Here is a 23,205-nt window from a genome sequence, read left to right as displayed (position 1 = left end):
GAAAAGCTGAGTTACTTTTAACTCTTCTTCAAGTAAACAAACAAAAATCCATCTGCATAGCCACTCTTTACATCCTTCCTGGGGACAATATCCCTGTCCTAGAAGACATTCTCTCCTGGCTCTCATCCAATATTACAAATGAAACTATAATCCTTGGAGATGTTAACATTAACTGGGAAAACATACAATCCCCATCCAACTCCCTCAATATAAATCTATAACCTTCACACAACTTATTAACTCCCCAACCAGACCCTCCAAAGACCTCATATCTGGCAGCACCTTAGACTGGATTCTAGTTTCCCACCCACACTTCTACTCCAAGAGTGGCACCCTTCCAGATCCACTTGGAGACCATCTCCCCACTTTTGCCCTTCGCCTTCCCTCCTTCCTTCAACTATCCCACTCCTACATCACTACTCGCCTCTTAAAAGACTTTAACCACAATGCTTTCTCCGACACTCTAAAAAGAACTAACTGGAACCCATTAAGAACTTTATCCCTTGATAACGCAGTTACTTACTTCAATACAACCTTCTTATGCTTGCTTGACTCCTTTGCTCCATTAAGAACTAAACGCATAAAAAGTAAATCCGTCCCTTGGCTAACTAGGAACACCCTAATTACTTTGCGAAATTGGGATAAAGCCTGGAACCACTATCACAAAACAAAAACTTCCATTTCCTTTAATGAATACAAAATACTTTGTAACAAAGCAAAAAAAATCATTAACACCGACCGTAAAGCTTATTTCTCCACTCTCCAAAATAAACACAACAATAACCCCAAGAAATTCTGGGATGGCATCTCTTCCATTCTAAGCCCAGGTAGAAAAGAAAACCCGTGCCCTGACCCAAATGCCTCAGACTCAGATCTAGCTACCCAATTTAACTCATTCTTTATTGACTCCATCTCTAAATTAACATCATCCTTTACCACGAAATTACCAGCCCCCCAGCAACCTCCTCAGAACCCCTTCTATCAAAACTTCAGTACCCCACAATCTCCTCACTTCAAACCCTATTCTCATCTCTACTATAAAAAAACTTCTTCAAAAACTAAAACCATGTTCTAATGCTCCCGATGAAATACCCTCCTCCTTCCTAAAAACTGCTGCAGAAGCCATAGCCTACCCTATCAGCATCCTAATAAATCGATCTATTTCTGAATGCCATGTTCCCCAGATTTGGAAAAAGGCCTATATTATTCCACTCCACAAAGGTGGCAATAATAATGACATCTCCAACTTCCGTCCCATCGCTACCCTATCCCCCATCTCTAAAATTCTCGAAAATTGTTTCCACCTACAACTCCTACCCTACCTCATCAATAATAACCTACTAACTTCCACTCAGCATGGATTCCGTCCTGGCCATAGTACTACCACAGCTCTCCTCTCCTTCCTTGAAACTGTTAACAAAGCCCGTGACTCTGGTCTCATCATTTCCACCCTCCTCCCAGATCTCTCTAAAGCATTTGACACTATCTCTCATAACCTTCTTCTTACTAAGCTCTCTAAACTACACTTATCCCACTCCTCTATTAACTGGTTCACCAGCTACTTATCAGATAGGCAACAAGCAGTTAAGTGGAAAAAAGCAATTTCCCTTTTCCAATTCACACCCACTGGTGTACCCAAAGGCTCAATTCTAGGACCCCTTCTATTTAACATCTTCATCATTGACTTCCACCAGGCCATCCCTCACTCTAAACTTGTTCAATACGCAGACAATTCAACAATAATCTGCTCTTCCTCCTGCTCATCTACATTAATGAAACTTACCCAAGAAGCATTCTCTGCTACAGAGCTATGGATGCTTCAGAACCATTTAGCACTAAATGCTAATAAGACTAAACTAATGTTATTTTCCCCCTCCAGAAGCATTACCCTAGATAAACACTCTTTCCTTATTACCAGCAAAGATAACATTTCTCTTGAAACTGTCTCTACTGCCAAACTCTTAGGTATCCTAATTGATGACCAACTAAAGTTTGACACCATTTGCAGGCAAATATAAAAAAAAACTCACAAAAAATTAGGCATGCTTTACTGCCATTACCAATTTATCTCTCCCCCCACCAGGCTCACTCTTGCTAACACTTACCTAACTCCATCCCTTCTATATGGAGCCAACCTGCACTCCTCCCTCAAATCTAAATTCTCCTCCTGTTACTATAAGATCACAAAATTCGCAACTGGCCATAGATCCAACACCCATCACTGTACCTCCCTACACCAACTGAAATGGCTTGAACTCCCCAATTATCTCATCTATACACAACTCATCCAAGCACATAAACTTATATTTAACCCTTCTCTCTGCCTCTCCCTCATATCAACCTTTAAAATGCATCTTCCTAACAGGTGCCTATGATCCAACCAACAAAATCTAATTGAACTGCATAAACCTTCCCGCCCACCTGGCAAACATCTTCTTTCCTTCTGCCTTACACGCCACTGGAACTCCCTCCCACCTCTCATCCGTACCACCAGTAGCCTCTCTATCTTTAAATCTCTTCTCCACTCTCACCTAACATCACTGTGGGAATGCTCTTGCTCTCATCCTACATAATATCTCTAGCTATAATCCCTTCCTACTTCAAACACTTCTGCTGACACCTTCTTAGTAACTGTCTCTCTTTATTCCTCCTTAAAACATTTATATTGGGGTACTTTGCACTACCTTTTACAACTGGAACAAACTCAATTATTAACACTGTGATATTTTTTCTACCCTGACATTTGACTATTGCTAAAACTGTGATACTTATCTACTCTGACATTTAACACTGGGATACTGTATCTACCCTGTTATTGATCATTGTTAAAACTCTGATACTTTATCTACTCTGACATTTTATTTTCTAAATTCTCTTAACCTCTGCATCAGTGTCTAGTAGATTCACAGTTATGTCTTCTTCGTACTCTGTGTAACATAGAATTATTTTTAATATTTTTTGTAATACTGCTATTATAACTAGTTGTATTTTTTGTAATACTGTTATTACAACTAGTATCTTTGGAGCTTTTCTCCCCAGGACTCCATTGAAAACGGGCTCCTCAAGGCCCAATGGACCACCCTGGTAAAAAAACCTGCAAATAAATAAATAAATGACTGTCTGATTGGGACATGCAGGTGTGCCTCTTTTAGGTCTAAAGTCACAAGCCAAGCCTTCTTGCCCAGCATGGGCTGAAGCTGCTGCAGAGTTAACATTTTGAATTTTGGAATATCCAGGAATGTGTTTAGGATAGACAGGTCCAGTATTAGTCTCCAGGCTTTGTCCTTTCTGGGTACCAAGAATAGCCTTGAGTAAAATCCTTGTCCCTGCTCTTGCTGTGGTACTTGCTGAATGGCTCTCATGTCCATGAGGGATGAAACTTGTTTTTGCGCCTCTGCCCATTGATTGCGTGGCAGGTCTGGCATACCATTTGGCCTTGGCAGGGTGTGAAAGTGGAACCTGTATCCTTGAGATACGATATTTAAGACCCATTTGTCCTGGGTGATCATGTGCCAATTTTGTGAAAAAAAGTGCTAGTTTTCCCCCCAAAGGAGCTGCCAGAAGATAAGTGCTTGGTGCTGGCAGGGAAAAGTCATTGAGACTGTTTCCTGTATGGCTGTGATTTTTCCTCTCCACTTTTGGAGGTAGAAGCACCCCATTGTTTAGGCCTGCATGAGCCTTGGGGCTGTGATCTGCCTCTGGGGCATCTGTATCTACCTCTTTGTGGCCTGTCTGACACTGGAAAACACCAATTCTTTGTAGGCCAGTTCCTGCTAAATCTGGGGGGCTGTACCTGTAAGAAATCCTTCACTGTTTGCACAGATTTAGCTTTGTCCTCCCATTTTCTTCAACACCTCTTCTGCTTTAACACCAAACAAGGTATCATGTTGTAATGGAGCATCTAATAGCTTTGCTTTAACATGATCGGGCAGATTCTGTTCTTTTAACCAAGCATGCCTCCTAATGACAGAACTTGTAACTGCGGCCCTGCAGAAGGCCTCTAGAGAATCAAAACCACATTGCAAAGTATGCTTTCCCACTTGTTCAGCTGCATGCAATAAATCCTGCATTTCTTTGTTTTCTGCACATTCTGAATTTGCCAACATTTTCTGTTTAAGCTGTGACATAAGATATTGCTGATATTTAAGCATATGAAAGTGACAATTTAAAGCTCTTACAGCCAAGGTAGCAGAAGTATACCATCCCCCATCTGTCCAGGGCCCGTGAATCCCTATCAGAGGGGATAGGGTTTTTTGCAGTGGAAGCCTTGACCCCCTTGGGACCCTGAGAAATAGTTTCTGGGTCAGCAGCAGGGTTTTTGTAAAGAAATTTATGAGAATCAGGAACCCTGTAGTATCTATCTGGCTTAACAGGAGCTGGTGGTAAAGAGTCTGGAGACAGGCCAGACTCTGAAAATACATCATCTACAATGTCTAAAACAGGAGGAATAGCAAGTGGCCTGTGCTGGGGTAATAAAAGGAAGTCTCTGAGCCTTTTCTTGGATGCTGAGTAATCTTGGCTCTCCCAATGGAAATGCTCCCTCATAGTATGCAGGGTCTCCCCAAAAGAATAATCCTCAGGTGGTGAGGCTGAAGGGATAGATTCTTCATCATCAGAATCCTCATAGGGAGGAAGGGAATATTCCTGTTCAGAAGAGGAATCAGAAGAAATGGAAACCTGATCTGACGATTCATATTCTATCTCTTGCCTAGGCCTCTTATTAAGAGGGGGATGGGAACCCCTGATCAAAGTAATTAGGTCTTCGGCCATTTTAAGCATCTGTTTTTTAGGCATGGAGGCCTGCCCAGGAGAATGCTGTACTTGTTTCTTTGTCTTTAGAGCTGCTTTAGTCTTTGTCTTTGAAGCTGAAGATGGTTTTACATATAACTGTGTAGGCCTGAAAACACCCTCAGAAGCCGATGCCTGCTCAGCGGCTCCAAACCCATCTGAGGGAATAGTTTCCAAGTGTCCAATACCTTGAGTTTCCAGCGGCCTAGTTGGCTCCACGTGGGAGTCGGAAGCAGCCTGTGGCTCTGAGGTAGCGGGCGTCAGGGGCTGCGAAAGCACCTCACTGAGAACCGGTGAACTGGCGACAGGCCTAACGGAAGCCTTGTCATCGGTTTTGGACCTCAGATGCCTGTCCTTTTCTTTTTCTTTGTGCTTTTTATAAACTCCGGTAGTCGGCTGTTCTGACAGCATTATATAATTGAATCTTCTGCCAAAGTAATGAAATGCAAAATCGTACCGACGCTTAATAGTGCGTTGGTTAAATCTAGCACAATACCAACAACTAGCAACGTCGTGGTCAGGGCCTAGGCAAGGAATACAGTAAGAGTGAAAATCTTTATGAGGTATTTGCTTCCCACAAGAAATACAATTATTAACTTTTTCTGACATCGGTCTGGAGCAAGAAAAAAGTTTCCCCAACGAGGTACTTAGCTTTAATGAAGACTTCGGATCTGAAATTCGAATTTGAAAATCTCAGGAGTCAGCCGACCGGCACTTGCAAACTGCTTTTGCTTTGGGCACCGCGCGGCAAGAAAGACTGAAGAAAATGGCGTCGGCTGCATCTTTTATACCCCTGGCGCACTGACGTCAGGGAGGAGGCGACAGCAACCGACGCTGGACCTAGACTTTGAAACTCGGGCCGACTGCGGGTAGCCTGCCAGCAGGATAACCCAATTGTAATGACTGCAACAGTGAAACATGATTAACATCAAGAAGGAAATGTAGAGCCAAGAGAAGTCAGGGGGCTGGAGGGAGGGTAACCAGGACTGCAACAGTGAATACACTCGAACATCTACATTTATGGTAAGTGTACACAACTGTACTATGTTCTTCGTGTTTCACTGTTGCAGTCATCACATTTGGGTTGATTCCCAAAAGGTAAGGAAGGGAGGAGGAAGTTAAAAAGCATTATGGCCGGCTATTAAGCCCTGCAAGACTGCAGTGGCAAATCCAGTGCTGTGGTAATGTCTGGTGAAGGTATGTACAGAGCTCCAGGTAACATCTTCTAGGATGTCCCTGGTAGGGACTCCTCTGAAAAATGCTGCAGAGGTAGATGCAGCCCTGGTGGAATGTGATCTTATCCCTTGTGGGTAGGTTTTCCATGGTGCTTGTAGCAGAAATTAATGCAATGGGCTACCCATTTGGAAATGGTTTGCTTTGAAATGGCCTTCACCTCTGCCCCTGCAGCAAAGCTAATTAGCAGCTGTTCAGATTTTCTGAGAGGCTTAGTCCTGTCCAAATAGAATCTAAGTTGTCTGTGCACATCCAGAGAGTGCAGTATTCATTCCCCTTTGTTTTGTGGATTAGGAAAAAAAGTAGGCAAATGAATGGACTGATTTAGGGTCACACTAGACACCACCTTGGGCATAAAGAAAGGATTAGTCTTGAGGGAAACCCTGTTCGCATGGAAGATAATGAAGGGTTCCACTACATTGAGGGCCTGTAATTCAAACACTCTTCTAGCTGAAGTGATGGCTAGAAGGAAGGCTGTTTTCCAAGAAAGGAATTTCAACTCTGCTGTTGCAGCTGGCTCAGAGGGGAAGAGTGAGCTTTTCCAATACAAAGTTAAGGTCCCAGGCTGGAGTGGGAGGTCTCCTGGGGGTTCTTAAATTTTTGGCCCCTCTAAGGAGTTGTTTTAGCAAGGGGTGAGAGAAGAGGGGTGGCTCAGTATTATAATGTGCTGAAATGGTGGAGGCATGAATTTTAATTGACGAGAAGGATAGGCCCTTGTGAAGCATTTCTGTTAAGTACTCTAGAATATGAGGTAAGCTGGGCACCGTTGTGCCCATCCCCCGAGCCTGGCTCCAGAAACAGTATCTTTTCCACTTTTCAGCATGATTTTCTAGTACTAGGCCTCCTTGCCTCCAGAATGACATCCCACACCTGCTTACTGAGGAATGCTAGAGGAGAGCCCAAGGAATTAGCCAGGCTGTAAGGTTCAGGGTTTGAAGCTGAGGGTGCAGAATCTGGCCCACCTGCTGGGACAGCAGGGAAGGGGTCTGAGGCATGTACCATGGTTGTAGCGGTGTCATACTGCACAAGAGGGGGTACCAGTACTGGTGTGGCCAGTCTGGTGCAATCAGTATTGTCCTTGGTTTGTCCTGTTTGATCTTTAGTAGAACCTTCGAGAGGAGAGGCAGAGGGGAAAAGGCATAAACCAAGAGGCTTTCCCAGGTAAAGGACGGGGCATCCACTTTCCAAGCTTGACTTTGGGGAGTTCTTGTGCAGAATTTGTTCAATTTGTAGTTCTGAGGGGAGGCAAACAGGTCTACCTCTGGAGACTCCCATTTGTTCCTCAAGAGGTTGAATATTTTTGGTTCTAGTTTCCATTTGTGTGGGTCCATGAGATTTCTGCTTAAGTCATCTGCCAGTTAATTTAGTTTGCCTGGCAGGAATTGTGCTTGTAGGTGCACTTGGTAGCTCAAAGCTGTGTTCCACAGAGCCATGGCTAGTCTGCAGAGAGGATACGAGTAGGTTCCCCCCTGCTTGTTTATGTGCCACATAACTGTGGTGTTGTCTGTCTTTACCAATAGTTGTCCTGGAGGAGTACAGTCTTTCAAGGCTGTCAGAGCATTCTGTACAGCTAACATTTCTTTTTGATTGATATGCAGTTGCATCTGTCTCGGGTTCCATTTGCCCTGAATGCACTGCCCTGCCATGTGAGCCCCCCATGCACAGTCTGATGCGTCTGTTGTTAGGGTTTGGGCGGCAGGGGGTAGAGTGAAAGGGAGTCCCTTGTTGTGGTAGCAGGCCACTCCCACCAAAGGAACTCTGTCCTTATACAAGGAATGATAAGAATAAGAAGTTATGTACCTACCATAACATTCCATGTTAGTTGTCTTCTTCTCGCCTTCTTTCTTGCTGGTTGGGTTCGGAGCCGACCTTCGGCTCTGACTCAGCCATTTTCTAAAGCTCGAGAGCTACTTACTGGCTCGAGGCCTCCCTATATCCCACAATGCCTGGTGCTAGACCCCAGATCTCGTTTGGAAGACCTAGCACCATAATAATACAAGAGGACAACTGTCCCAATAGCAAGACTTCAGCTACAGGGCTGAAGAAAAAGGTAGAGGACATAAATCGGTAAAGACTCAGCCAGCGACAAGACTCGTAGGAGGACTCTTCTCGGTCCATCTAGGCTAGGGGGATGGAGGGTGGGACGCAAGAAAGAAGGCGAGAAGAAGACAACTAACATGGAACGTTATGGTAGGTACATAACTTCTTAATGTTAAGTTGTCTCTCTCGCCTTCATTCTTGCTGGTTGGGACAGCGTCCCTAGCACCTTAGTCCTGGGTAGCTCATCGGAACAGACTCTTGAGCACAGTGGAACCAAAATCAGCTCTGCTCCTAGAGGCCAGATCCAATTTATAATGTGAAATGAAGGTATGAGGCGTGGCCCATGTGGCCGCCGCACAAATGGCTTCCATAGGTAGTCTTGATTGAAAAGCTACTGACGTAGCTAAAGCCCTAGTAGAGTGGACTTTAGGTTTAGCAGGGAGTTCTTTATTCCTCAACTGATAAACAAGGGTAATAATAGAGGACAACCACCTGGATAAGGTTACTTTAGACACTGGTCGACCCTGCTTACCCTCCGCATAGGGCAGGAAGAGTTGGTCTGATTTCCTTATTTGCTCAGTCCTATGCAAACAGAAACGTAATTGCCTATGAACGTCCAACTAGTGTAATTTGTGTTCAGCTTTGTTGGAATAATTTGGAGAAAAGACTGGCAGATCGATGGATTGATTCAAATTATTTTGGGAGGGGACCTTAGGAAGGAACGAAGGATTAGTCCTGAGTGAAACTCTATCCTTATGGAAAACTAGGTAAGGAGGACAAACACAAAGGGCTTGAAGTTCAGAAACTCTCCTTGCTGAAGTAATGGCCACCAAAAAGAGGGTTTTCCAAGTAAGCAATTTCAAGGAACAGGAATCTGCCGGTTCAAAGGGAGGCAGTATCAAGGAAGCTAGGATCAAATTTAAGTCCCACGGAGGCGGGGGATCTCTCACTGGAGGCCTGAGCAAGATTGTTCCTTTCAGAAAGGCTTTGCAAAGCTTATGGGACATGATGCTGGTTTCTGACAGGCCCGTATGGAAATTAGAGATTGCCGCTAATTGAACTCTAATGGTGGCCGAAGAGGAGCCTGCTTGAAAAAGTTCTGCTAAAAAGTCCAGAACATTATGGACAGGGGCCGTGAAGGGATCTATATTTCTAGCCTCTGCCCAGAAAGAGAAACGTTTCCATTTACTAGCATAAGACTTCCTGGTTGTAGGTTTGTGCGAAGAAAGGATAATCTCACGCATTGAATTGGAAATACTGGGAAGCCTGGCTAAGGTTGGAAGTGGAGCAACCAAGCAGTGAGGTTGAGAGACTGAAGAGATTGATGCAGCCTGCCCGACTGATGGATCAGGAGGTCCGGAACTGGGTCCAGATTCCAAGGCTGCTCTAGAAGGTGATGATGCAGGAATGGGAACCAGATTTGTCGAGGCCAGTAGGGGGCAATGAGTATCATCCTGCAACCCAGCACAGTAGCTTTCTGAACTAGTTTGGGAATTAGTGGAAAGGGTGGGAATGCAGTAGTCCCTGGGGCCAATCGTGAACTAGAGCGTCTCTGGGGGAGTGTCCGGGAAGAGAGTGAAGAAACTGTTGCACTTGCTGTTAAGAGGAGTTGCGAAAAGGTTGCAGCAAGGCTGACCCCATTTGCAGAATATTTTGTCCACTACTGTCCGGTTGAGAGACCACTCGTGAGGCATGAGAATAGCTCTGCTTAGCCTGTCCGCTATGATGTTGGACTTCCCAGGGATGTGCGTTGCTGTCAGAAACCATTGAGAGGAGATCGCCCGCTGCCATAGTCTGAGTGCTTCTCGACATAAGGGATATGACTTGGTTCCGCCCTGCTTGTTGATGTACCACACTACAGACATATTGTCTATCTGAATTGCAATGGTCCCAGTGGGTAGAGAGTTCTGAAGAGCTTGCAACGCTAAAAGCACCGCCCTCATCTCCAAGACGTTTATGTGCAAGTGGTACTCGTGGGGTTGCCAGGTGCCCTGGACAGTCCTGCCCTGAAAATGCCCCCCCCCCCACCCGATCAGGGAAGCATCCATGGTCACCGTGGCAACTGGAAGAGGAAGGACAAATGGTCTGCCCTGGGGTACTGATTGAGAGACCATCCACCAAGTCAATTGGTCTTTGCATGACTGTGTGATTATTATTTTGTGAGACAAAGGAAGTTGTTGAAAGGACCACTGGGTGAAAAGCATCCACTGGAGAATCCTCATGTGAAAACGAGCCAGGGAAACTAATAAGATTGCTGCTGCCATGAGACCCAAGGTTTTTAGGACGAATCTGGCCTGAATCTTTCTGCATCCTAATAATACCTGTACACATCGACGAATGTCTGCCACTCTGTCTACTGGAAGTCTTGCGGACAGATCTTTCGTATTTAATCTTGCGCCTATAAAGGTTAAAGACTGACAAGGCGACAATGCAGACTTTTCGAAATTTATTGAGATACCTAGGTTGGAGCATGTTTGGATGGTATAATCCCTGGCTCTCAGCAATTGATGTCTGGTGGTAGCAGTAAGGAGCCAGTCGTCTAGATATGGAAACACTTGGAATCCTTGCCATCTCAGGTGAGCGGTAACCACTGCCATGCATTTGGTGAACACCCTGGGGGCTGTGGTGAGACCAAAGGGCAGGGCTCTGAACTGGTAATGACTGGCTCCCAGCTGGAAGCGGAGAAACCTTCTGGAACGCCTGTCCATTTTGATGTGGTAGTATGCATCCTGAAGATCTATGGAGCACATCCAATTGTCCTGACCCAAAAAGGGTAGAATGGACTGAAGCGTGACCATCCGGAACTTCGTTCTTTGAACAGACTTGTTTAGTCTGCTGAGATCCAAAATGGGTCTCCAGTCCCCTGTCTTTTTTGGTACCAAAAAGAACTTTGAGTAAATTCCAGATCTTTGCTGGTCTGCTGGGACTTGTTGGATGACCCGTTTTTTTAGCAGTCTTGAAATTTCTTGTACTGCCTGTTCCCTTAGACTAGGTGGAACATCTGGGATGGGGTTGTTTGATTTTAAGGGGGTGTGGACAAACGGGATTTTGTAACCTCCGGATATGATAGACTGTACCCATCTGTCTCGAGTGATGAGACGCCAGGCTTCTGGGTACAGAGACAACCTTCCCCCAACTGCCTCCGAAGGCGGACAGCTGGGCAGCCCTCAGGGGTGCTGGAAGGGCTTGTCAGAGAAAGATTCTCTGCTGCCCTGATTCTGCAGACCCCCTCTGCCCCGCGGGCGGCGTCTATTGTTGTTCCCTCCTCTGCCTCTGGAGGGAAACTCGCCACGTGTGTCAGGCATGGCTCCCTGGGGTTTCCGGAACCACATCTTTCCACTCTTCTGACTCTTAGGGTATGGTCTAGAGGGAGTGGAGAAATGGACTCCCACGGCAGAGAGAGTCTTGCCTTCCTGCTCACACCTGGTAAGTGTATCTTTTACCTGAAATCCAAACAGAGCCGAACCATCAAAAGGGGTGTTGGTGAAAGATGCCTTGAAGGGATCAGCGAAGTTACATATCCGCATCCAGGCATGTCTTCTCAAAGCCACGCCTGTGCCTGCGGCTCTACTCGCTCCATCAGCCGCATATGAAATTAGCCGCAGGGAGGAGTTAACGATAGAATTAAGAGTCGCCAGCTGGGAGTTTATCTTGTCTTGAGCCCCCGCAGCTGATGGATCTTGCAGGGTATCTCTTAGCTCCTTGAGGAGATCCCTCTGAAGACGGGTGAAGTGGCACAAATAATTCAGCGACTGCATGGAGAAGGTCGCTGAGGAAAACATCTGCTTCCCATATCTATCCATCGTCCTAGACTCTTTATTAGGGGGATGGACAGGTACAGAAGTGTCAGCCAACTCCTTTTTCGTGGCAGCTGCTACTACCATGGCATCAACGGGGACACCCTTTGTCAAAAACCGTTTATCTTGAGGGGCCGTAATAAACTTAGTGGGCCTGCGGGGGGTTGGTTCCAGTGTGTCCGGAGCTGACCACGCCTTCTGAGCCACCACTTCCATTAATGGATTGAAAGGCGGAGACACCCAGGAGGTGGAGGGGCGAGAACCAAACGCATCCAAGTATACCGACTCGTCCTCAGAAGGGTTAAGGGCAGACCAGTTCCCCCTCTGCTTAAGGATCTCAAGGATGTCTGAGAAAGAGAAATCTTCAGAGCGGGATCTTGGGGACCCTTCCGAATCCTCCAAGTCAGTATCTGACGTGACAGACTCTGGGGAGTCAACATGTTTCCTCTTACATTTCCTCTTTCGAGGGGGCTCCTCTGAAATCTCAGGGGAGGCCTCGGAAGAGGAAGATACACCCAGTGGGGTGACCTGGAGCATTTTATCCCCTCTCTTGGGGTCTAGAGGAGGGGCAGAGACCGAAGCAGGCACCCTGGGGGGAGGAGCTGAAGGGGCTGATCGAGGTGCAGACTCAGAAGTCAGCACGCTCCTCATGACCTCGAAGGTGCCCCTGTCCGGCAGAGAAGAGGGCCCCCACTCCAAAGAGACAGGAATCCTCTCCGGCACCGAAAGGGACGGCTCCGAGGCCGATGTAGGAGCCGAGCTTACCTGCGCTGAGGCTCCGAGAGGGAGAACGGGGTCGGACAAAGGTCCGATTCCACTTGCGCCCTCGGAGCCGACGAGGGAGTCTCGGCACCCATATCCCTCCAAGGACGGAACCATTGAAGAAATCGGAGCCGACGAAGGAGCCGAAAGGGGAAGCATCGGCACCAACGTTTTCAGGATCCGAGCCCCAACAAGCTCCGGCTCCGAACTGGCAGGAGGAGTCGGAGGAGGAACTACATCAGAAACAGGAATAGCCACAGCCTGATGAGGAGGGGCTAGTTAACATTTTAGCCAGGGCCTGCGATTTGAGGAGTCTACTAACCACTCTCTCCAAGTCATTCGGATAGCCTCGAGGACTGAGAAGAGTGGGACCGATGGCTCCTTTCAGACTGTAGCAAAGGTGATCCCGGAGCCGAGCAAATCGACTCTAGGGATGGCAACCTGGATTGCTTATGGCTCCCTGATGGCTCCGACACCAAGGTCAGAGCAGAGAGAGATTTAGATACTTCGGTTCTGGCCAGAACCGAAATTGAAGCAGATGCTCCACCTGGCGACGGCTCCGTACTGGGAGCCGATGGCTTGGTGGGCTTAGGGGTTTTCGCTGGATGAGACTTCGCCGGAGACCCCTCGGGTTTTAGTAACCCCCTGAGAATTAACTTGTTCCTATGCTCCTGCAGGACTCTCAGACTAAAGGCATGACATACCGAGCAAGAGTCCTGCAGGTGTAGGGCACCCAAACAATAAACACAGGAAGTGTGACCATCTGTCAGAGATATTTTCTGACAGCACGAGTCACACTTCTTGAACCCTGATACCTTGGTATCCTTTGACATGTTAAAGAAAAAAGGAATACCGATGGATAAATGTTAGACTAGTGCAAAAAACACACACTCACATACACACACTAGTCCCACACCTTCACAAAAAAAATTTAAAGGAAACAATACTAACAAAACTAAGAGACTATGACTTAGACTACAAAGGCTAAACACTACTTCCTACTGGAACAATTTAAAAGGGAAGGGGATAGCCTCTAACTTAAACGGCCTACTTAGGGAGATGGGGGGGAGGGGAGAAACTCACTAAGTAAAAACAAGTTTCCTAAGGGTAGAAAAACACAGGGAAAACTAAGACTAATCTACAGTACTACTCTGTTTTAACAAAAAAACTAGAAAAATATACACTAAAAGTTTAACTACTAATATTACAAAAGATGAATACGCCCTGAGCCAGTAAAGCGCAACCTCGTAGCTGAAGCAGCAAACGAGATCTGGGGGTCTAGCAACAGGCATTGTGGGATATAGGGAGGCCTCGAGCCAGTAAGTAGCTCTTGAGCTTTAGAAAATGGCCGAGTCAGAGCCGAAGGTCGGCTCTGAACCCAACCAGCAAAAATGAAGGCGAGAGAGACAACTTAACATTCATTGTTTCCAGGTCCTGAGAATGTTGACACCGTAGGCTTTTTAGATACCATTGATAGTTTCCTCATATGCAGTCTTGCATATGGAATTAGTAGAATGCAAGAGGCCATGAAACCCAGAGCTTGCAGGAATTTCCTTGCAGATAGCTGGGGTTTTGTGGCCAATAGTTTGAAGTAGGTTGTCAAATAAACTTGTTTCTCCAGAGTGAGGAATGCCATCTGGGAAGTTGTGTTCAAGCTTGCTCCCACAAATACAATCTGTTGGTACGGTACTAGGTGAGATTTCTTTTCATTGTTAATGTACCCCAGTGAGGTTAGATGTTTCTTTACGAATGCCAGGTGCTGTAATAGCAAGTCCTGGCTTTCTGCCTGAATCAATCGTCCAAGTATGGGTAAATTTGAATAATTCTCTGCCTGCAAAATGCAATGGCTGGAGCTAGACACTTTGTGAACACCCTGGGCGCAGTAGATAAGCCAAAGGGAAGTGCAGAGAACTGAAAGTGCATGGAGCCCACCCTGAAATGTAGGTATTGTCTGCAGGATCCTCTTATTGGGATATGCAGGTAAGCTTCCTTTAAGTCTAGGGTTGCCAGCCAGGCATCCTTGGCTAGCATAGGAAAAAGCTGCTGAAGAGTTAGCATTTTGAATTTTGGAACCACCAGAAAGGTGTTGAGAATAGAGAGGTCCAGAATAGGACACCAGGAGTTGTCTTTTCTGGGTACCAGAAAAAGTCTTGAATAAAAACCTTGTCCCCTTTGTTCTGCTGGGACAGGTTGAATAGCCCTGATACTGAGAAGAGAGAAAACCTGCTGTTGGGCCTCCGCCCATTGATTTGGGGGTAGGTCTGGCCACCCATTTGGAGTTGGTAGTGTGTGGAAGTGGAATCTGTATCCTTGGGAAACTGTTCAAAACCCATTTGTCCTGGGTAAAGAGTTCCCAGTTTTTTGCATGCAGGGCGAGCTTTCCTCCTAAGGGAGCAGGTAGTTGAGCAGGGCTTGGAAGGGTTAAGGTTAAGTCATTGTGCCATTTTTCCATGGGGGGGTGACTTACTACTCCCTGCTTTGGAAGTGGGAGCCCCCCACTGCTTAGATCTGTGCGTAGCCTGAGACTGTAGTCTTGATGGTCTGCTGTTCCTGGGTTTGGACTGAGAAGGCCTGGAAGGGACTGGAAAGGACCAGTTCTTTGAAGGCCAATGCCTACTGAATCTGGGAGGCTGTACTTGTAGGAAATCTTTAACAGTTTGCATAGATTTAGCTTTTTCCTCCATCCTTTTGAGGACTTATTCTGCTTTGTTGCCAAAAAAGGCGGTCTTGGTTTAAGGGAGCATCCAGTAATTTAGCTTTAACATGATCTGGCAAGTTTTGTTCCTTAAGCCAAGCATGCCTTCTAAGTACAGACCCAGTGACAGCAGCCCTGCAAGATGCTTCTAAAGCATCAAAACCACATTGCAAAGTATGTTTACCAACTTGTTCTGCAGAATGCATTAAATCTTGCAAGTCTTTGTGTTCAGCACAGTCAGGAATCAACATAATTTTCTGTTTAAGTAGTCCCATAATATGCTGCTGATACTTTAACATATGAAACTGGCAATTTAAAGCCCTGATGGCCAAAGTACAGAAGTATATACTTCTTACCCCATCTGTCTAAGGCTCTAGAATCTCTATCAGAAGGGGTAGGATTTTTGGTAGCAGTAGCCTTAATGCCTTTTGGTCCTTGGGAAATGGTCTCAGGATCCACAGAAGGATTCTTGAGGAGGAACTTATGAGAGTCTGGTACTCTGTAGCACCTGTCAGGTTTTCTGGGAGCTGGAGGTAAAGTGTCTGGGGTAAGGCTAGATTCCAAGAAGGCATCATATACAATGTCCAGAACAGGAGGGATAGCTAAAGGCCTGTGTTGAGGCAGGAGTAAGAATTCCCTGTCTCTTTTTGGACTCAGAATAATCCTGGCTTTCCCAGTGGAAATGCTCCCTAAGAATATGCAAAGTTTCACCGAAAGAAAAATCTTCTGGAGGGGAAGCAGAGGGAATGGAATCCTCTGCATCAGAATCCTCATAAGTAGATAAGGGCAAATCCTGGTAATCAGAAGTAGCAGAGATATCAGATTCCTGATCAGAAGAATCAGAAAGAAAATCAGTTCTAGGTCTCTTAGAGGGGGAAGGCTGGCTTCCCCTAATTAAGGTAATAAGGTCTTCAGCCATTCTAAGCATTTGCTTTTTAGGCATATGGGCCTGAGTCTGTGGTTTGGTCGTCGGTTTTCCAGGCGTAGTGAGAGTTTTTGGCCTAAGGAATTCAGAACTCCTGGATGGAAACAAAGGCATTGGTTTAATATGAATGTCTGTAGGCCTGAATACACACTCAGAAGCTGGTGCCTCCACAGTGGCTCTGGACCCATTCAAGGTAGAGACATCCACAGGTTCCATAGTCGAAGAAGCATCTCACGGCATCCCAGACTCCAAATGAGTCCCAGTAGAGGCCTGCAAATCTGAAGTAGCGGGTATCAGGGGCTGCGAAAGCGTCTCACTGAGTACCGGCAAACTGGCGATTAGCTTAATGGAAGCGTCGTTGGCAGTTTTGGACCTATGTGATCTGTCTCTGTCTTTATCCTTACATTTTTTCGCTTAACAAAGCCATTTTGGAATACGGAGATCGAATACGAAAGTATTTGGCTACAAAAATAGCCTGACGACGAATAGTTCGGGCATTGAACAAGGCACAAAACCGACAGCGAGGGACGTCGTGGTCTGGGCCTAAACAGAGGATGCAGTAAAAATGAAAATCTCTATGAGATATTTGCTTTTCAGAGGCAAGACAATTGTTAACTTTTACTGACATTGGTTAGAGCAAGAAAAAGGATCCCCAATGGGGTACTTATCTTTTTTGAAGACTTCGGGTCTGAAACTCGAAAACGAAAATTTCAGGAGACGGCCGACCGGCACTTGCAAACTGCTTCTGCTTCAGGCACCACACGGCAAGAAAGACTGATGTAATGGCGTCAGCTGCATGTTTTATACCCCTGACGACCTGACGTCATGGAAGAAGAGACAGCATCCGATGCAGAAATCTGAAGACTCTGGTATTCAGGCCGGCTGAGGGCTACCTGCAGGCAGATAACCCAAATATGATGACTGCAACAGTGAAACATGAAGATCATCATATTAGAACTGACCTCATAAACTATGACAACAAGAATCTTATTATATTTGGACCCCCAACAGTTGGCCCCATGAAGGGTAGATTCTGGGTACTGAACTTGGTAATGTTCATCCAAAATGGTTACTGAGGCAGTGGCCATGCAATACACAGGTTGTAGTTTGATCTGGTCAAGGCCCTCAATACTATTTCCCATGATGACAAAATACATAAGCTAAATGTTTTAAAAATCAACTCATTCCCCAACTCATAATTCCCATCTTTGTCATATACTAACTATAATTCCCTGTGCACCCATTCATAAGTTATTACAATACTCCCTCCTTCTACTTCAAAACTCTTACAAGAAAAGAGTGAAATAATTGTTGAAAGTGATACAATCCTCAAATTCTCAGTAAACATCTAACATTTCTATTTAATGTATCCTTTGCCACCAAACCTATTCCTTTAAGTTTTACACATGCACTAGTTCTCTCTCTTCTTAAAACAAATGGTGTAGCAGACACCTCAGAGTTCTGTCCTGTTACCAACATTTCCTTACTAGCAAAACATTTTGATAAAAAAGTATCTTCAAACAGACACATGATTATCTGACAGCTAAACAATATGGTTTCAGGCCCAAGTACAATACCAGAACAGTTGTATACACACACTGACATATGGACCAAGGTTTAATTACTGGAACAATATTTCTTGATCTTAAAAAAGCTTTTGAAACAATCATGAATAATTATTAAACAGGCTTACAGACTTCGGCTTCTCTCCAAAAGTTGTCCAATTGTATCATAACTACCTTTCTAATTGATCCTTCACTGTATGTGGCTCTAACAATGCCTCAGTAAATGGAAAATTTCCTGTGGTGTTTCCAAAAGGTACATTAAGATCACTGCTCTTTTCACTATTTATTAATGGTCTGGGACTTGCCAACACTTGACTGCGTAATGGATGCTGATGATGTGGTCTTCACTAGGCATGGGAAATAAACTCATGAAATCTCTGCAATGCTACAGGTGAACTTTCAACAACTCTGTAAATGGATAGCTAATAGCAAACATATTGTGAATGCCAGTAAGACTGTTATCATGCTGTTTGGCATAGCTCAAACATGCCTCCATCCCTGTCTTCAGTGATCCATCAGCCCTCTTACAATATTTTGTCTACAACCACCTCAAAAAGATACTTAGGGATAGTGGTAGATCCTTCTCTTTCATTTGCACTCCATGTGGAGGCCCAAATTAATAAAGTACTAGGCCAGCTAAAAGCAGCTTATTCAAGATCTAGTCTCCTTACTCCTGAATCCAAATGTTCCATAGCTAACAGCATACTTGTTCTCAGGACTGAAAATGGACTTCCCCTCATTGCATTAAACTCAGCAGCCAACTCCACATTGCTGCAAACCACCAAAAAGAAAATACTACATTTTAGAAACGTTGTCGACAACAGAGAACACAATTGCGCTAAAATAAAGAAAGGCAGATAGCTTACAGGTTCAGCTAGAATTAATCTGCTGCTTAAAACCCTTACTTACAAGCTCCTTAACTCTGGATACTGTCCACCATTAAAGAACAAACTCAAGTATAGACTGCAACTATAATCCCAGAAATACATATGTCAGACTGTTAGCTAGATCTCCTTTCAAATTCAGTTACTGAAAAAGCCCTTTCTAAAATGGCCCCATCCAGATGGGACAAACTCCCAGAAAAAATAAGGCATGTGAATGAACTTATTAGCTTCAGACAGTAACCGACAGGTTACATGATACAACAAAATCTCAGAAAATGTTTTACAGATGTGGGCTAGAAGCTACCTATAGCATTAGGAACAAGTGAACATTCCATGTGCCAAGACATGGATTCTGGACCCAGCTCCAGATCTGCTGTCTCATCCGGAAGGCATGGCTCATCTGAATCTGCAACATCTCAAGCTCACTGTGTGGCTTCTCCAATTCCCATGATTGCCAGGCATCCTTCCCTATCCTCTCCTGTCCAACAAATTATTGTAGCTCATCACAAACCTTCAACTAGGAAGCTTTATCAAAGTAAATGGGAAAAATTTGCAAACTAGGCCCTTAACAACAAAGTGGATCTTTATTCGAGCCCAGTTCATAAGGTTTTGGATTTCTTAGCTAACCTCTACCAATCTGGTTCCTCTGCATCAACAATTAAAGTTCATCTAGCAGCACTCTCAAACTTTCATATGGGTTTTGATGGCTCATCTTTAATGTCACACAAACTCTGCAAAGCATTTATAAAGTGGCTCCTGATGTCAAGACCTCCATTTAAAGAACCAGTTCCTCCTTGGGATCTAACACTAGTCCTGCAGTCCCTCACTTTGTCTCCCTTTAAACCATCAGCAACTTGTGACTTCAAGTTTTTGTCTTGGGAAAACTTTATTTTTGGTGGCTATTACATCTGCCAGAAGAGTATCCGAACTTCAGGCCTTATCCTGCAAACCTCCCTACTTAATATTTCACAAGGATAGGGTTCCTATTAGGACCAATCCATCCTTTTTACCAAAGGTAGTTTCAGAATCTAATATAAATCAGACACTTCAATTGTCAGTCTTCTTCCCTAATTTTACTAGTAAAGGGGATCATTGTCTCCATTTGCTAGATGTCCACAGACAACTACATTTTTACCTTCACAGAACAAAGGATTTCAGAAAGTCTGACCAATCATTTGTTGCATTTTCTTCTCTATCTTTAGGTAATCCAGTTTCAAAAGTTACCTTTGAAAAATGGCTTAGAGACTGTACTACTTTTATCTGTCAGTCGAAAGGGCTATAACTTCCACACCCAGTTAAAAGCCCATTCAACTAGAGCAGTGGCAATTTCTGCAGTTTTTCATGCCAGAGCATCCATCCCTGAAAGATATTCGTGCTGAGGCCACTTGGTCTTCTCCACATACCTTTATCACTCATTACAAATTGGATCAGGTCTTAAAGGGACGGGCATCATTTGGTTTGATGGTGCTTACGAATATCTTTCTGTGAGGCCTCCCAAGACTAAAGTAGCTGGGGACTCTATCCCACAGTCAAGGATTGAGTGAAGATTGACAACATCAGATAAAGAAGTTATCTATTATCATAAGGTTCCATCTGTGTTGTCGATCTTCACTAATCCTTTACATTCCCCCCATCCAACCCCCATCCTGAGACTCTTAGTAGATCGAATTCTACTAGAACTGGCTTCATCATAGTGACACATATCTGGTCTCTGTTTATATCCTTACTTCTTATCTGTCACTAATTTAGGCAAACTCGATCTGAGGTAATTTACAGAGGGGAATTATGGGTAGAGCCTAGCTCGAGGGTTTAGGCTCAGAACCAAGCCCACAGTCAAGGATTAGTGAAGACTGACAACACAGATGGAATGTTATGGTAAGACATACATTTTTTTTTTTTTTTAAAGAGCACTACAGATGCAATGTTTGCTCTGAGAGTGTTGATGGAGAAATACAGAGAAGGTCAGAAGGAGTTGCATTGTGTCTTTGTGGACTTAGAGAAAACATATGACACGGTGCCTAGAGAGGAGTTGTGGTATTGTATGAGGAAGTCGGGAGTGTCAGAGAAGTATGTAAGAGTGGTACAGGATATGTACAAGGGTAGTGTGACAGCAGTGAGATCTGCAGTGGGAGTGACTGATGCATTTAAGGTAGAGGTGGGATTACATCAAGGATCAGGTCTGAGCCCTTTCTTATTTGCAATGGTGATGGACAGGTTGATAGATGAGATCAGACAGGAGTCCCCGTGGACTATGATGTTTGCAGATGACATTGTGATCTGTAGCGAGAGTAGGGAACAGGTGCAGGAGACTCTGGAAAGGTGGATATATGCTCTAGAGAGAAGAGGAATGAAGATCAGCAGGACTAAGACCGAATATGTGTGTGTGAATGAGAGGGAGGATACAGGAATGGTGAGGATGCAGGGAGTAGAGGTGGCAAAAGTGGATGAGTTTAAATACTTGGGATCAACAGTTCAGAGTAATGGTGAGTGTGGAAGAGAGGTGAAGAATAGTGAATACAGAAGAGAGTACAGGCAGGATGGAGTGGGTGGAGAAGAGTGCCAGGAGTGATTTGTGACAGACGAGTACCAGTAAGAGTGAAAGGGAAGGTCTACAAGAGGGTAGTGAGACCAGCTATGTTATATGGGTTGGAGACAGTGGCATTGACAAAAAGGCAGGAGTCAGAGCTTGACGTGGCAGAGTTGAAGATGTTAAGATTTGCACTGGGTGTGATGAGGATGGACAGGATTAGGAATAAGTATATTAGAGGGTTAGCCCAGGTTGGAAGGTTTGGAGACAAAGCCAGAGAGGCAAGATTACGTTGGTTTGGACATGTGCTGAGGAGGGATGCAGAGTATATTGGGAAAAAGATGCTAAGAATGAAGCTGCCAGGTAATAGGAAAAGAGGGTGGCCTAAGATAAGGTTTATGGATGTGGTGAGAGAGGACATGCAGGTGGTTGGTGTGACAGAGCAAGATGCAGAGGACAGGAAGAAATGGAAACAGTTAATCTGCTGTGGCAACCCCTAACGGGAGCAGCCAAAAGATGAAGAAGAAGGGTCTATATTACGTTGTTGAACATTTACATGTTCGAACGTCATATGGTTGACACCATATGATCGAACATGTAAATGTTTGAGCGTTTCAACAGAGATCTCCGTACAGTGCAGAAATGGAAGTTTTCCATTGTCTGCACTGTAGTGAGATCTCGGAGTTGGTATATTTAAAGAGCGGGGGGTGTGGAGGGTGCAGCCCCTCACATGGTGGGTGCAGGGGGGCTTGCCCCCCTGCCTAACCTTTCATGTAGGTTTTTCTGGGTTTTTCTTTTCCCCGAACATTTAAGAGTTTGAACATATTGTGTCAACCATATGTTGTTTGAACTTTTAAATGTTCTATAATCTAATATAGACCCTGTTGCTTGGGGTTGGAGAGGAATGAAAGGTTGTCCCAAGAGAATCTGATCTGAGTGGAGCCACCACATAAGATCTTGTTTGCAGTGATTTGTAACCATGATAAGGTAAGACATTGGCTGCTGCATCAGAGACCACTGGGACGCAAGTAACCATTGTAGGATTGGCATGTGATATTTTGCTAAGGGAACAAGAGTTATTACCACTGCCATTGAGCCTAATGCTTGTAGGACTAATTTTGCTGGAATTCTTTTGTTTCTTAGAATTTAACTGACTTGGGATCTGATGCATTGTAGTCTTTCTTGATGAAGAGAAGCAATTCCTGTAATGGTGTCTAAGCGGGCTTTGATGAAATCTACCTGCTGAGATGGTTGTAAGCTTGACTTTTTAGATTTATTGCTACATATAGAGATGCACAGAGATGCAGAGTATAATCTCTTGCCCATTCAAACTGACATCTGGTAGTAGTGGTGAGGAGCCAGTCGTCGAGGTATGGAAAAACTGGAACTCCCTGCAGTCTGAGATCAGCTGCAACCACTGCCATGCATTTGGTGAACACCTTGGGGGCTGTGGTGAGTCCAAAGGGCAGTGCTCTGAATTGGAAATGACTGGCTACCAGCCGGAAGCACAGGAACCACCTAGAGCATTTGTCCATTTTTATGTGGTAATATGCGTCCTGGAGGTCTATAGAACACATTCAATCGCCTTTTTCCAAGAACGGAAGTATCAACTGTACCAAGACCATCCGGAATTTGGTTTGCTTGTTGAACTGTCTGATATCCAAGATGGGTCTTCAGTCCCCTTGTTTTTGGGCACTAAAAAGAACCTTCAGTAAAACCCAGCTCCTGTTTGGCCTGGTGGGACTTTTTGGATGACTTTTTTGTCGAGCAGTTTTTGAATTTCTGGGACTGCTGCTTCCCTGTGACTGGGCAGGATGTCTGGGATTTTTTTCTTTGTGATTGGGGGTAATGGAAGGGGGGATTTTGTAACGCCTGGATATTACTCTCTGCACCCATTTATCTGTAGTTAATAGTTGCAAGGTGGATTGGTGCAGAGAAAGTTACCCCAGACTGCCTCCAGAGGAGGGCAGTCGGGCCCCCATTCAGGGG

The sequence above is a fragment of the Protopterus annectens genome, chromosome 14.part0, assembly GCF_019279795.1.
Source record: "Protopterus annectens isolate FY-2018-M chromosome 14.part0, PAN1.0, whole genome shotgun sequence".
NCBI lineage: Eukaryota > Metazoa > Chordata > Ceratodontiformes > Protopteridae > Protopterus > Protopterus annectens.
Note: the sequence above shows the minus strand (reverse complement) of the source record.